The 12415-nt window shown below is 46.2% G+C and overlaps 1 long non-coding RNA gene across 1 annotated transcript; it reads left to right on the top strand.

Annotated features, from left to right (window-relative positions):
- The first annotated feature begins 8573 nt into the window (after positions 1-8573).
- On the top strand, positions 8574-10100 carry LOC144376914 (uncharacterized). Its single transcript, XR_013437267.1, has 3 exons — positions 8574-8710; positions 9352-9504; positions 9878-10100. It is a non-coding gene; the product is annotated as an uncharacterized LOC144376914 (long non-coding RNA).
- The last annotated feature ends 2315 nt before the right edge of the window (positions 10101-12415 follow it).

Genomic DNA, 12415 nt, shown 5'->3' with positions numbered 1-12415 from the left:
GATTTTCAAGAATTGGTTGCAGAAGAAAAAGCTTAGGGACACTAGGGAAAAGGAAAACAGACAACAATCACAAAGAGGTCTTAAGGAAAAAGGAGGGCACTTAAGGAAAATTCAGTTCCCTGTGCAGAACGTGTGCAGGCCAGGTCTGGGCGTGAACTAACCATTCACTCACCAAATGTCCTCTATATGTGAGGCACTGTTCTTTGCATTCACCAAATTAATGAATCTACAAAACCATCCAAGAGGTGGGAACTATAATTCCTGTATAGAGCAGTAAACAGAGAAACAAAGAGATTAAGTGACTTGCCCATAGTCACTCAATTAGTAAGTGGTCCAGCCAGAATTTAGAACCCAGTTTAGAACTTTCTATAGCATTTAGCCATCCAGTGAGCAAGCTGATTAGTTGCCTGGGGCAAGGGGTATTTGAGCTCATATCTGAAGTGGGAGGAGTTGGCAGATGAAGAGGACAGAAGTGGAGCAAAGGGAAAGGAACAGATCAACCTGAGCACAGAGAGCTGCAAGAGCAAAGTGGGACCATGCATCAAAGATGTGAAGGAAAGAAAAAGTACAGTATGGTGGGTCCCTTGGTGGGGTAGAGGAGCTGAGAGGTAAGAAGAGTAAGGGGGTCATGCAGAGCCTCAAGGTCATGACTCAGAGTGTGGCCTTTGTTTAGAGTGGAGAGGCACCATGGAGGAGTTCGGAAGTGGATGATGCGTTAGGAAGTGTCAGTCTCTGTTTTGGGCTGATTGTACATTCAGCAAATATGTGCAAGATGCAGCAGGGGCCAGACAAAAATGCTGGGCTCTGGAAGGGACTACTGACATTAAAAACATTATTTATGCCATTAAATATTTATTGACCACAACAATAGTACAAGGAAACTGCTCCTACGCAGAGGCCCAGTAATAGGGAGGGACATGAGAGAGAAAGACAGAGACAGAAGCCAAAGCATTGTGCAATTGCAAAGATAGAATGGAGACACTCAGACACCAGGAGGGGAGAAGCAGAGAGACAGAGCCAGCCCTGAGGGAGAGTTCGGCTCTGGCTTGTGGGCAGCATCCTGGCTTGTGGCCCTGGTGAAGGAAGGAGGGGAAACCAAGCCTCACAAGTTACTGGGGAACCTAAATCAGAGCAGATCCTAAGGAAGATGACCAGGAGGGTGGAGGGACATGCCCTGCAAGAAAGAAGTTGAAAGATCCAGGGAATATTGGGGCCAGGGACTGAAGAAGAGAGGACTGGGTTGGAAGGAGGCGGCGTCAAAGTACGAGACCTGTTTGTGCAGTAGGGCTCGGAGTTACAGAGGGAGTGTCTGGCATAAGGTGGACTAAGGCAAGAAAGATGCCATGGTTTCCATCCAAGCACACCACACCATAAACAAGAACCTTCCCAGTACCCAGGCACCTGTGCCCACCCCCAGCTGTTCCAAGGCTCCCTCACCAAACAAGAGAGACCCAGTAGAACTTTCTCCAGTATTTATGCTATTCAGTGAGCAAGCCGATTAGTTGCCCAGCACCTCCATTTACAGAGCATGTGCACAACCAGCTACCTGTGAAGAGGTGCCCCTGCCTGCATTATGGTATCTGTATCCAACCTCCCCCTGTCGCCAACCTTCTGGGCCTCTAGGAACCACCATTCTGCTTTCTACTATGAAGTCAACTATTTTAGCTTCCGTTTATGAGCATGGAACATTTGTCTTCCTGCCATTGCTCCAGTGGCCAAGCAGAGATTCAGGGCAGGGCCCTGTGAAACAGTGTAAAGCAGGTCTCTGGTTCCTAGAGGCTTCTATACAGGGGCGCTGGTGTCACTTTATGTCCCAGACCCCATGTCCAATCTAAAAATAGCCTCCTACAGAGCCTTCAAGCAAAAGATCCAGGCCCTACTCTGTGTCCTCACTTCTGTCCCCAACCAGGCATGCAGGACAGGCCTCACTGAGCTAAGAGCAGGTACGCTGTCGGCTTTCTTCTGGCCCAAGTTCACAGAGCAGCACCCTCCATCCTCTCTGTGGGCCTTTAGACCAGGCTGCTGCCCTCCTGCCAGACCTGCTCAGTTGGCTCATTGTCACTGCAGCTCCCTCCCTGACCCTCCAGGGCAGCAGCTCTGAGAGGCCACCCCTCCTCCAGTGCATGCCTCCCTTTTCCTCCCCTCACATACCAGAAATCACTAGCTTGGCACTTAGGACTTAAAAAGCTGCCTAACAAATGAAAACTGATCTTACCTCTTTGCAAAGCAATTTAACAATATGTTTCAAGAGTCAAAATATGTTTATATCTCTTGATTCAATAACCCTCCTTCTGATGAATTATTTATGTAGATTAAATTTCCAAACAGAAAAAAAAAGGGTTTATAGACAAAGGTCTTCTGTGGAAGATTAATTATTCATTCAACAAATATTTATTGAGTACCTCCTACAAGCCAGATGCAGTTCTAGGTGGTGTAATCAAGATAAACAAGCCCTCTGCTCTCCTGGAAATTTCCAATGTGGGGAAAAAACAATACCCACATAAATGAGAAAAATAATATAACTCGCTAAATTCCTTGCAGAGAATTAAGATCAAGGTTTATGCTAGAGAACCGTAGGTGACTGCTGACATTGGATGGTCAGAGAAGGTGTATTAAATGTCACTATGTAAGGTGACATTTAAGCTGAGATTCTCATAACAAAAGGGACCGGCCTTATGAAGGTGCAGGAAAGAGATTTCTAGAAGGGAAGCTAGTGAAGGTAAACACCCAGTGGTCCAGGGAACAGCGGGAAGGCCCATGTGACTGGAGCAAAGAAACCAAGTTACTGCAAATGAGGCTGGAGAGGTGGGAGGGGCCAGATCAATAGGATTTTGTAAGCAGCTATAAAGTATTTGGATATTATTCAATTGCGAGTATTAAGCAAGGGCCATCAACCAAAAACTGGAGATGAGAATAGGGCCAGGGAGCTAATGTAGCTGCCCTGGTAAGAGGTGAGAGTAGCTTGAAGCAGAACCATGGAAATCGGAGTAAAGAGAAATGGACAGATTCAGGATAATTTGGGAGGTTGGGCTGAAGGAATTGGCATGGGGCGAGGAAAGTGGAAGAACCAAGGATTGCACCCTTAGCTTGAGCCACTGCAGGTGCCATTGACACAGCTGGGGAGACAGGAGAAGGTGAAATTTCAGGAAAATAAGGAAGGGAGTTGTTATGAGCTTGAACCATGTCCCTCCAAAAGATGTACTGACATTCTAACCTCCAATGCCCAGGATGTGACCTTATTTGAAAATAAAGTTGTTGAAATCAAGTTATAATTAAAGACAGGAGTCATCCTGGAATAGAATAGGCCCTTCGTCCAATGTGACTGATGTTCTTATTAGAAGAGGGAAATTTGGACACAGAGTGACCATCATGAGAAGACACAGATAACAGAAGACATGAAGACCGGCAGAAGCCAGAGTGACGCATCCGCAAGCCAAGAAACGCCAAGAATTGCTGTCACTGAAGCGAGGAGAGCAACGGGGAGCAGGCTCTCCTCAGAGCTCCTGGACGCAGTCCTGGGACGCTTTGATTCCAGGCGTCTAACGCCAGAATTCTGACAGGATAGATCTATTCTCTAGAATGAACCTCTGTTGTTAGTGATATTTCATTACCACCGCCTTGCAAACCGACACAAGGTAGGAAAAGGATATTTCTCTATTTGAGAGGACTTTTAGACATCCTTGTGGAGATATCAAGTAGCAATTTGATCTGAGTCTAGAGTAAGGGTATATATACGAATGCTTCACACATTATTGAGGTACTTTAGATGATTTTTTAAAATATTATGAATAAAGTGATGGCCTAAGAGGGGGATATAATACATAAACAATGGATGGACATTCCATGAAATATTATGCCACCTCAAAAAAGAATCATTATAAAGCCAGTGGTGCCACTATATAATAACTAGGTAAAGGATGAGGAGCAGGCACCAAACCACCTGGGTTCCAGTCACAGTTCCAACTCTCCCGAATGGGCTGAGCTAAGATGCAGGTCACTATCCCGCAGGCTATGTTTGTTCACTATATTTGCAGTGGAAGGGTAAGTGGACGCAAGGCTGAGTTGAAAAAATGCTGAGAATAACAGAACAAAGAAGTGATGAGAGCTGGAATCGAATTCAGCAAGGAAAACTTCCTGGAATTGCTGACATTTGCAAACTAAGTGCCCGGCCTGCTTGCCATGGGCCTAGCATCACGGTAACATCAAAGGGTAGACTCAGTCAAGAGTAAAGAAGAGTCGGAACTAGAAGCCAGACAGTTTGACACCAGCTTCTTATCTGTTACAGTTATTACTAGGGGCAACCACTGGCTTTATAGTGGTTCTTGCAAGAGGTAGAAGAATTCTTCCATCATGTATGTGAAGGCTCCAATAAATGCTCTCTGCGAACATACCTGGGCCAGAGCTCTGGTTACCCACAGCCTTCTGATGGCTTATCCACATTCCTCCATCCCACCTTGAGCCCTGAAGGACAGGGGTCATCCTAACTCCAAGGCCTGGCACAAGGTAGTTATAAATTACAGTCAGCAGCATCTCATAGAATCAGAATGTGGTTGTCATCCAAGACTTTGCAACAAAGGCACATCGATATTAAGTCCCTCAACCTGACAACATGAGAATCAGAAGATGGTAGGGGGAGAAGACGACCTCTGAGAAATGTAAATCAAAACTACTCTGGGCTGGGGATGTGGCTCAAGCGGTAACGCGCTTACCTGGCATGCGCGGGGCACTGGGTTCGATCCCCAGCACCACATAAAAATAAAATAAAGATGTAAAGATGTTGTGTCCACTGAAAACTGAAAAATAAATATTAAAAATTCTCTCTCTCTTCTCTCTCTCTCTCTCAAAAAAAAAAAAAAAACAACTACTCTAAGATTTCATCTCACTCCAGTCAGAATGGCAGCTATTAAGAATACAAACAACAATAAGTGTTGGCAAGGATGCAGGGAAAAAGGCACACTCATACATTGCTGGTGGAACTGAAAAATGGTGCAGCCAATATGGAAAGCAGTATGTAGATAGATTCCTTGGAAAACTGGGAATGGAACCACCATTGGACCCAGCTATCCCATTCCTCAGTCTATACCCAAAGGACTTAAAAACAGCATACTACAGGGACACAGCCACATCAATGTTTATAGCAGCACAATTCACAGTAGCTAAATTGTGGAACCAACCTCGATGCCCTTCAGTAGATGAATGGATTAAGAAGATGTGGTATATACACACAATGGAACATTACTCAGCAATAAAAGAGAATAAATCATTGGTATTTGCAGATAAATGGGTAGAGTTGGAAAAGATAAAGCTAAGTGAAGTTAGCCAATCCCAAAAAAAAAAAAACAAATTTCGAATGTTTTCTCTGATATAAGGAGGCTGACTCATAGTGGGATAGGGAGAGGGAGCATGGGAGGAAAAGACGAACTCTAGATAGGACAGAAGGGCGGGAGGAGAAGGGAGGGAGCAGGGGGTTAGCAATGATGGTGGAATGTGATAGACATCATTATCCAAAGTGCATGTATGAAGACATGAATCGGTGTCAACATACTTTATATACAACCAGAGATATGAAAATTGTGTTCTATATGTGTAATAAGAAACGTAATGCATTCTGCTGTCATTTATTTTTAAAAATCAATTTTAAAAATTAAGAAAAAAAGATGACCTCTGAGCTAGGTCTTAAAGAAAGACCCAGATTTGGATCCATTGAAGTAAAGTCAGTTCAGTAAGAAATAATATAGCAAAGCCCAGTAATGGGGATCAAGGGAGATGTGGACAGACCTTTAGAAAGTTTGTTTAAATGAGACCAAAGTAGCAGAGACCAAAAGTGGGACCAAAACGAGCAAGATAAGATGTTTGGAATTTTCCCTGCAGGAAAAGTTTTGAGAGTTTCTGAACAGGGCAGTAGAGTGGACGATGGACGAGGGAGGGCGATGACTAACTGTTGGTGAAACATGTTCTTCATTTCCTTGAGTCGTTAACCAGGGCCCCATTAAGAAGAAAAACAAAAAAACCTTCCAGGACCCACTTTCTTTTCCAAGAAAACTCCTGCCCTGTGGAGCCCCTCATGGGTTCCGTTTATGAAGCCATGCAATCCTGCTGTCACTGTTGGTTAAGGGACCTTGGCACCACTGCCAGTGCCAGGAACTCACTCTCTGGCCCCAGGCTCCAAAAGCCGGGTGGGTCTGCCTGTCGACATGGCGGCCCCCCGCACACACACAGCGGTCTAAAGACTCCAAGGAGAGGGCCTTCCCTTTCTGACCAAGGAGCCCTCGCCTCCAATGAGTCCTGCCTCAGACTCTGCCCTGGGCCTCACTGAATTCAGACCTGGAGCCAAATGGGAAAAAGCCAAGAAGCAAAGCCAGAAGCACAGCCAGGGTGATTCAAACCCCAGCTCTTCCCCTTCCCTTTCTGGTCTGGAGACCTCGCTGAGCCTCTTTGTCTTAATCCGTAAAATGAAAGCAAAAGCACCCACCTCACAAGGTTGCTTGCAGAGATTAAATGATAGAGATTTGCAAGCATAACTAGCAACTGGCAGATGCTCAGTAAATATGCCGCCTCTCCCGCCCCCCAAGATCTGTGTTTCAGCTGCTTCATCTATTAAATGTGGTGGGCATTCAAGGATAAAGTCGAATCAGGTGATGTCCCCAAATCTCTGTCACCTGCTCCACACAAGGACCCTAGGGAGATTAGAGGTCCTTTCTTTGAGTTCCGGGAACTGTTTCTTTTATTATTTTCAATAATGCAAAAAAAAGAACACTTATTAGTAACACATGCTATCATGCACTTAGAATGAGCCACATCCCCCAGTCTCTCCCCGCCCAACCACCCCTCTGACTTGGTTTCCCCTTCAGCAAAGCAGTCTGAGATAGGTCTCTGCAACTACCCACTAGATTGGGAGGAGGGTCCCCAGCAGAGGGCGCTCCAAGAGTAACCTCCTGGCCACGGCCCTGGGGAAAGGCAACAGGCCAAGAAAAATTCTAGTGGAAAAAATGAAGAAAAGATTCCAGGTTTATGAGTCCCAGACTTTGAAAAACAAAACTGCTGAGTTGTCTCCTGAGTTAGGGGAACAGAACACCACATCTGCCTGGAGATTTCCAGGAAACTTATTTGTGAAGGCTCTGGGCAAGGCTGGCAGGAGGCTGGCAGAGGGAGCTCAGGGAGGTACAGCTTAGGTTCCAGCACCCTGGGAGGTGGAACAGGGGTGGTAGTGGGTGTGGGAGCATGGGTGTGCCGTGTTCTTGGGGATGGCGGCTTTATGGGTGTGCACATGTGCCTTGCCTATACATGTGTTTGTGTACACCTGTGGGTACGGTCCCACAACAATTTATCGAGCACCTTCTATTTTGTGCTGGACACAGTGAAAGGTGATGGGGACATAGTCTCCAAATGCTTAGCTTAGTGAGGGATGCAAAATAACTGGCAGTTTCAATCCAGAGACCAGAGACAGGGGCGCGGTTTGTGTGGTGGTTCAGGCTTTATGGTCAGGCAGCCTGGGATTCTGGTCCAACCACCTTCTAGTTACATGACCTTGGAGATGGCTCTGACATTCATTCTCCTCAGCTGGAAAATGCAAATATTAAGACCACATCCTAGGAAATAGTCTGCTTGTGTCACTTTTCAATGGCAGTCCCTATCATGTGTGCACCTGGTCCACATCTGGATGAACGCGTACAGTATGTCTGCAGTCGGGTGAGGTCCATGTCAGCACGTTCACACGTCTGCTCAGGACGTGTTTATGGAGTGCCAGGCTCTACCAGAGGTTGAAAATAGTGGCCCACAGACATGGTTGGTGGGGAATCTCATGTGGTTTGGGTTTGTTTTTTGGCTCACAGAATGTTCTAAAAATCAAGACATTTCACATCAAAGTCCAGATTTCCAGTTTCTTTTCAAACCTTGGAAGATCCAGCCACCTTGCAAATGTGCATGTCTGTGCCTGCCTGCCACAGACTCTGCTTCCTGCTAGATGTGTCCTTCCCAGGGGCACCCTCCCTCCTGGCCGGTCTCCAGGGCTGTCCTTGGAGGGACTCCAAGGCGGCTCAGGAGAGCTTGTGTGCCGACATGTTCTGTATGAAAGGATAAGCAGGATGGGGCAGGAGCTGGTGCCAGGCCCTGGGCCTCCCCCAGCAGCTCTGGTTTCAGTAGAGGGGCCAAAGGGAGCTGCAGGCCCAACCCAAGGCTCTCTGGCTGTGCAGCTGGACACTACTTACAGAACACAATAACTAAGGATGACAACTAGACACAACAGCTTTTCTTGTCTGTTCAATTTTGCATTTAAAAAATGTTGCAAGTATAGATCTGAAATGAGTTAGACCTCCCCAGAAAGTGATGCTACATATTTATGCAAGGATACTTTTTAAAATGAGCAAATGGCTCACAGTAGAAGCTAAATACACATTTGTTAAACACATTTTGGGAGCCCACAAGTGTGAAAAGTGTTGACTGATATTTCTCCTAGTATCACAAAGTCTTAGGATGGCAAATCATTCCCTCTTCATAAATATTAATGGGGCTCTCCCTGTATGCAATATGTAGGCTGGGCACCCAGGGATCACAGTGATGTGTGTGCCCTGCCTGTTGGCCCCAGGAAGCTCAGAGTTGCAGAGATAGGAGAAGATAAATGAATGCAGCAACAAAGGGACAGGGTATTACTGAGAACATTCTGGGACAAAAGGACAGAGGAACATGGAGAAAGACACGTCGGGCCGTCTGGGTGAGCTGACTTTTCTCTCTGGGCCCGTTTCCCCTCTTGTAAGACAAGGAGTTCAGAAGGGATAAGCAAACACCAACCCCATGTTCACAGCCCTCCTGGCCTCCATCTTGGGAATTCTTTAAAGAACAAGGGCCGCAGCCCTCCTTTTTCGACTCTTACTCCTATCCCACATTGCTGCTCCCAAGGATTGGCTTGTGCTGGTAAAATTCATCTGGCTTGAGCTCTGAAAAAAGTCTATATGAAGAGGTTTTTCACATACCTTCCCTAAAAGAAAGAGAGAGAAAAAAGAGTCTAGAGTCCAAAATAACCAGCTTCTACTAGAATCTCCCAGCATCATTTACCAGGGTTCCTGGTGCCTCTCCAAGTCCAGATGAGAAAGAGAAGGGTATGCCCCTTCCCCAGCACCAGAGTTTGAATGATCAAAGTCTAAATGATTAAAGGGTTCTCGGTGATTCTTCTGAGGCTGTTCTCCCACTTAGCAGATGGGAAAAATAAGGCCGAGGTTGGGAGGAACTTTCCCACAGTCCTTCAGTCAACCACAGAGGAGGAGCTCAGGACGGAGTGAGATGAGAACCACCAGGCTGCGTCCTGCTTCAACCCGATGTTGCCCGCTATAGAACGCAAGCATTCTCATCCTGCAGGAGCCAACCGCCAGGGAATCCAAGCCTGACAGAGGTGAGAGTGAAGGAAGAACAGAAATTCTATAGCCCAGCAAAAGGCCACAGTCTAGCATCCACCTTTGGGAGAGAATTTTCTTCCAGAGTCCATAAAGAAAGGAATCGACAATGGTGAAGGTAAGACGCAGAACAGGGCACGTGGGTGAGCAGAGATGGCAAAAAGAAGCAGAGGTGGGCCAGCACTGAGGCCTTCCTGTTATGGTCACCCCAGAGCTTGTCCCTAGCCAAAGGTCTATCAGCCACGCTCTCCCCTGGACCACCTCATCCACTCATGAGTGTCCCTGGCTGCCCCACCATCAACTGAAATCCCATTGCCAGTCCCAGACCATCGGAAAAACCCCAGGGACCTCTCAGGGCCTGTAATTCAAAGAACTTCAGAGGTGGGTTTTTTGGTTGGTTGATTCATTTGTTTTGTTTTTGACTTAAAATCTGGAAATCTATTGAGACACAGAAACTCCCTTCAACAAAACATTCCTGGATTTCTTTTCAGATTTTTCTAACTTCACAGCATCCCGGAAAAGACCAGGTCAAAGATAAACTGAATCAATGTTTCCTGGTGGTGGTGAAATCATCCTTAACTGTCGTTACCTGGAGCAAACATTTTCATGAACAGTGTGGAGCATGTTAGTCGGCCAGGGAACATTTATTTCTTGACAGTCCCCCAGTGCCTCCAGCTCAACGAGGGAACAACAATAAAGTCAGACACAGCTTTATTTCTATGGCTTTGTCTTATGTAATTGATGCATTCATATGCCTGATTTCATGTGTTCCTTTCATTTCACGGGCTTGTCTATTCTACTAGGACAGAAAGAAAAAACCTTGTAGACACGCACATTTTTCAAACTTCCAGTTATAATAAGTATAAGAAAAACCGAGGTGGGGAGGAACAGAAACTCAACACGAGTTTAATCATCACACTAATGCAAAAAATACACCTGATAGGCTACTGTTTTGATAAAAAAAATTCTTTGTTTTGTTTCTTTGTTCTGTGGTGGATATCAGTTCTATTGAATTTGGGTTGAAGAATCCAGCACTATTTGGTCTTTTAACGGAGTAGGTTGCAGATAGCCTGTAATCATGTGTTTAATTAAATTTCCTGGTTTATGGGCTGGGGTTGTGGCTCAGTGGTAGAGCGCTTGCCTAGCATGTGTGAGGCACTGGGTTCAATCCTCAGCACCACCTTAAAATAAATAGATAGATAGATAGATAAAGGTATTTTGTCCATCTACAACTAAATAAAAAAATTCCTGGTTCCTGAATCAGAAGTTATCATAAGAGATTAAGATGAGCTAATCAGGAAACCTGATCATAATTGTTTTTACCAAATATAAGCCGTGAGCATGACACAGAGAGGACATGCCTGCTGGTGATGATAAGAAAGAACATAAGGACAAAACGAGGAACATGTGGCATTAAATAGGAGGAGTGGCAGCCCACTCTGGGCTGTTGGCAAACAGGGGTAGGTGCAAATAGCTGTAGTTGTCTGGCTGGATTGATTCACTTCTCCTACATCATCCTGCTCTAGGGGTGGCCATCAGGATATGAGGACCTTGTCATCTCATTCACAGCTAAAAGCTGGAGTGTGCTGATGGCCTACCCTGGTACAAGAGTTCAATAAATGTGGGGGCAGGGGGAGTAAGCAATAATGTCTGCAGCAACTGCAGCCCACCTTGCATCCCCTCACCCCTCGGTGGAGCCTCGCCTTCCCCTACCTTGGACTCTCCAGTGCCTTGTCTCCCAACCTGCTCCCAGGAGAGACTCCTCCTCATCCTCAGACAGAAAGATAGGTCACCATGACTTATAGACTAGTCTCTTGATAAACCATTGTCCAGAATTAAGAGACTAAAGAACAGGCTGGTGTGTTGGGCTGGGTTAAGGAATCAGGTGGCTCCTACCTACTCCCCAGGCCAAGAGGTGGTCGGCCTCTTGGAGGCAAGTCTCCGGGGATTCAATTGTACTCTACCATCTTTGACACGGAATGGCCCTTTAATTATCCAGTCCTCCTGACCATCAGTCCTTGCCTCTTTGGCAGGAGCCACAGGCTCTAGAGACTGTGAGACCTGTCAGGCCACTTCAGTGTCAAGAGTGTGACAGCTGGAGGACTGGGGCAAACTGAAGAATGAAAGTCATTCTCTGCCTCTGAGAACAAGGGGAACAGCCATGGATAAGAAGAGAGCCTACTGAGGCGCCAACATCTCATTTCCCTGTGTTTGCTTTCTGGTTCCTCATTGTGGTCCCATGCTCTGACCTCCGATCTAAGGCCATTTTTAGAACAGAAAAAATAAATCTATTCCGTAGAGACGAGTGGTTCCCAAAAGGTTTTATTTCCTTTCTGAATCAGGTTCAGCCTCACAGAGCTGCACTTTCAATTTCTGTAGCCGTACTGTTCCCTGACCACTCAGAGGTCCTCCAGAGATGCCCCCCTCTATTCCAAGAGCCCCCAAAATGATGTTGAGTGACTACAAATAAGTTTTTGGTACTTTCCAAAATTAAACTATTTCCTTTGGTAAATTTCCAGCGAATGAGCTCACTAATCTGAAAACAGGATGTGGCACATGAAGAGTGAGGTCAGACTGCCTGCCTTTCACTTACACTGGCTTAGGGCAGAGAGGGAGGGCCGGGCAGGAGAGAAGTGGGACCAGAGAATGGCTCTTATAGGCCCCACAATCCTTAAGCAACTCCATTTCAGGGACTGGACTGAGAATGGATGAATCTTTAAGTCAGAGATGGAAGGAACTTTTTGAATTCTTTGGTCTTAGAAAAGGCCACTTGTGGTCAGCCTCCTACAGGATTGTCTCCACGAGGCTCCTGGGACCTCTGTCCTCAAGCAGGTATCTCCCTTCCAGGTGGAACCCCAAGGTCCTCCTGTGCCAGAGCCTCTCTGCTTCCATCTGTGCTGCAGCCCCAGCCTGTCTGCCTGAAACTGGAAGACAGCAGCTCAGCTTCTAATGGGTGAGAGACTTAGGTACACCCCAGGTTAAAAGAGAAAAGCAGAAGGTTGTTCCCAGTTCTAAAACACCACCTTAGA

The sequence above is a fragment of the Ictidomys tridecemlineatus genome, chromosome 4, assembly GCF_052094955.1.
Source record: "Ictidomys tridecemlineatus isolate mIctTri1 chromosome 4, mIctTri1.hap1, whole genome shotgun sequence".
NCBI lineage: Eukaryota > Metazoa > Chordata > Mammalia > Rodentia > Sciuridae > Ictidomys > Ictidomys tridecemlineatus.
This window is presented reverse-complemented; position numbering and strand designations above follow the sequence as displayed.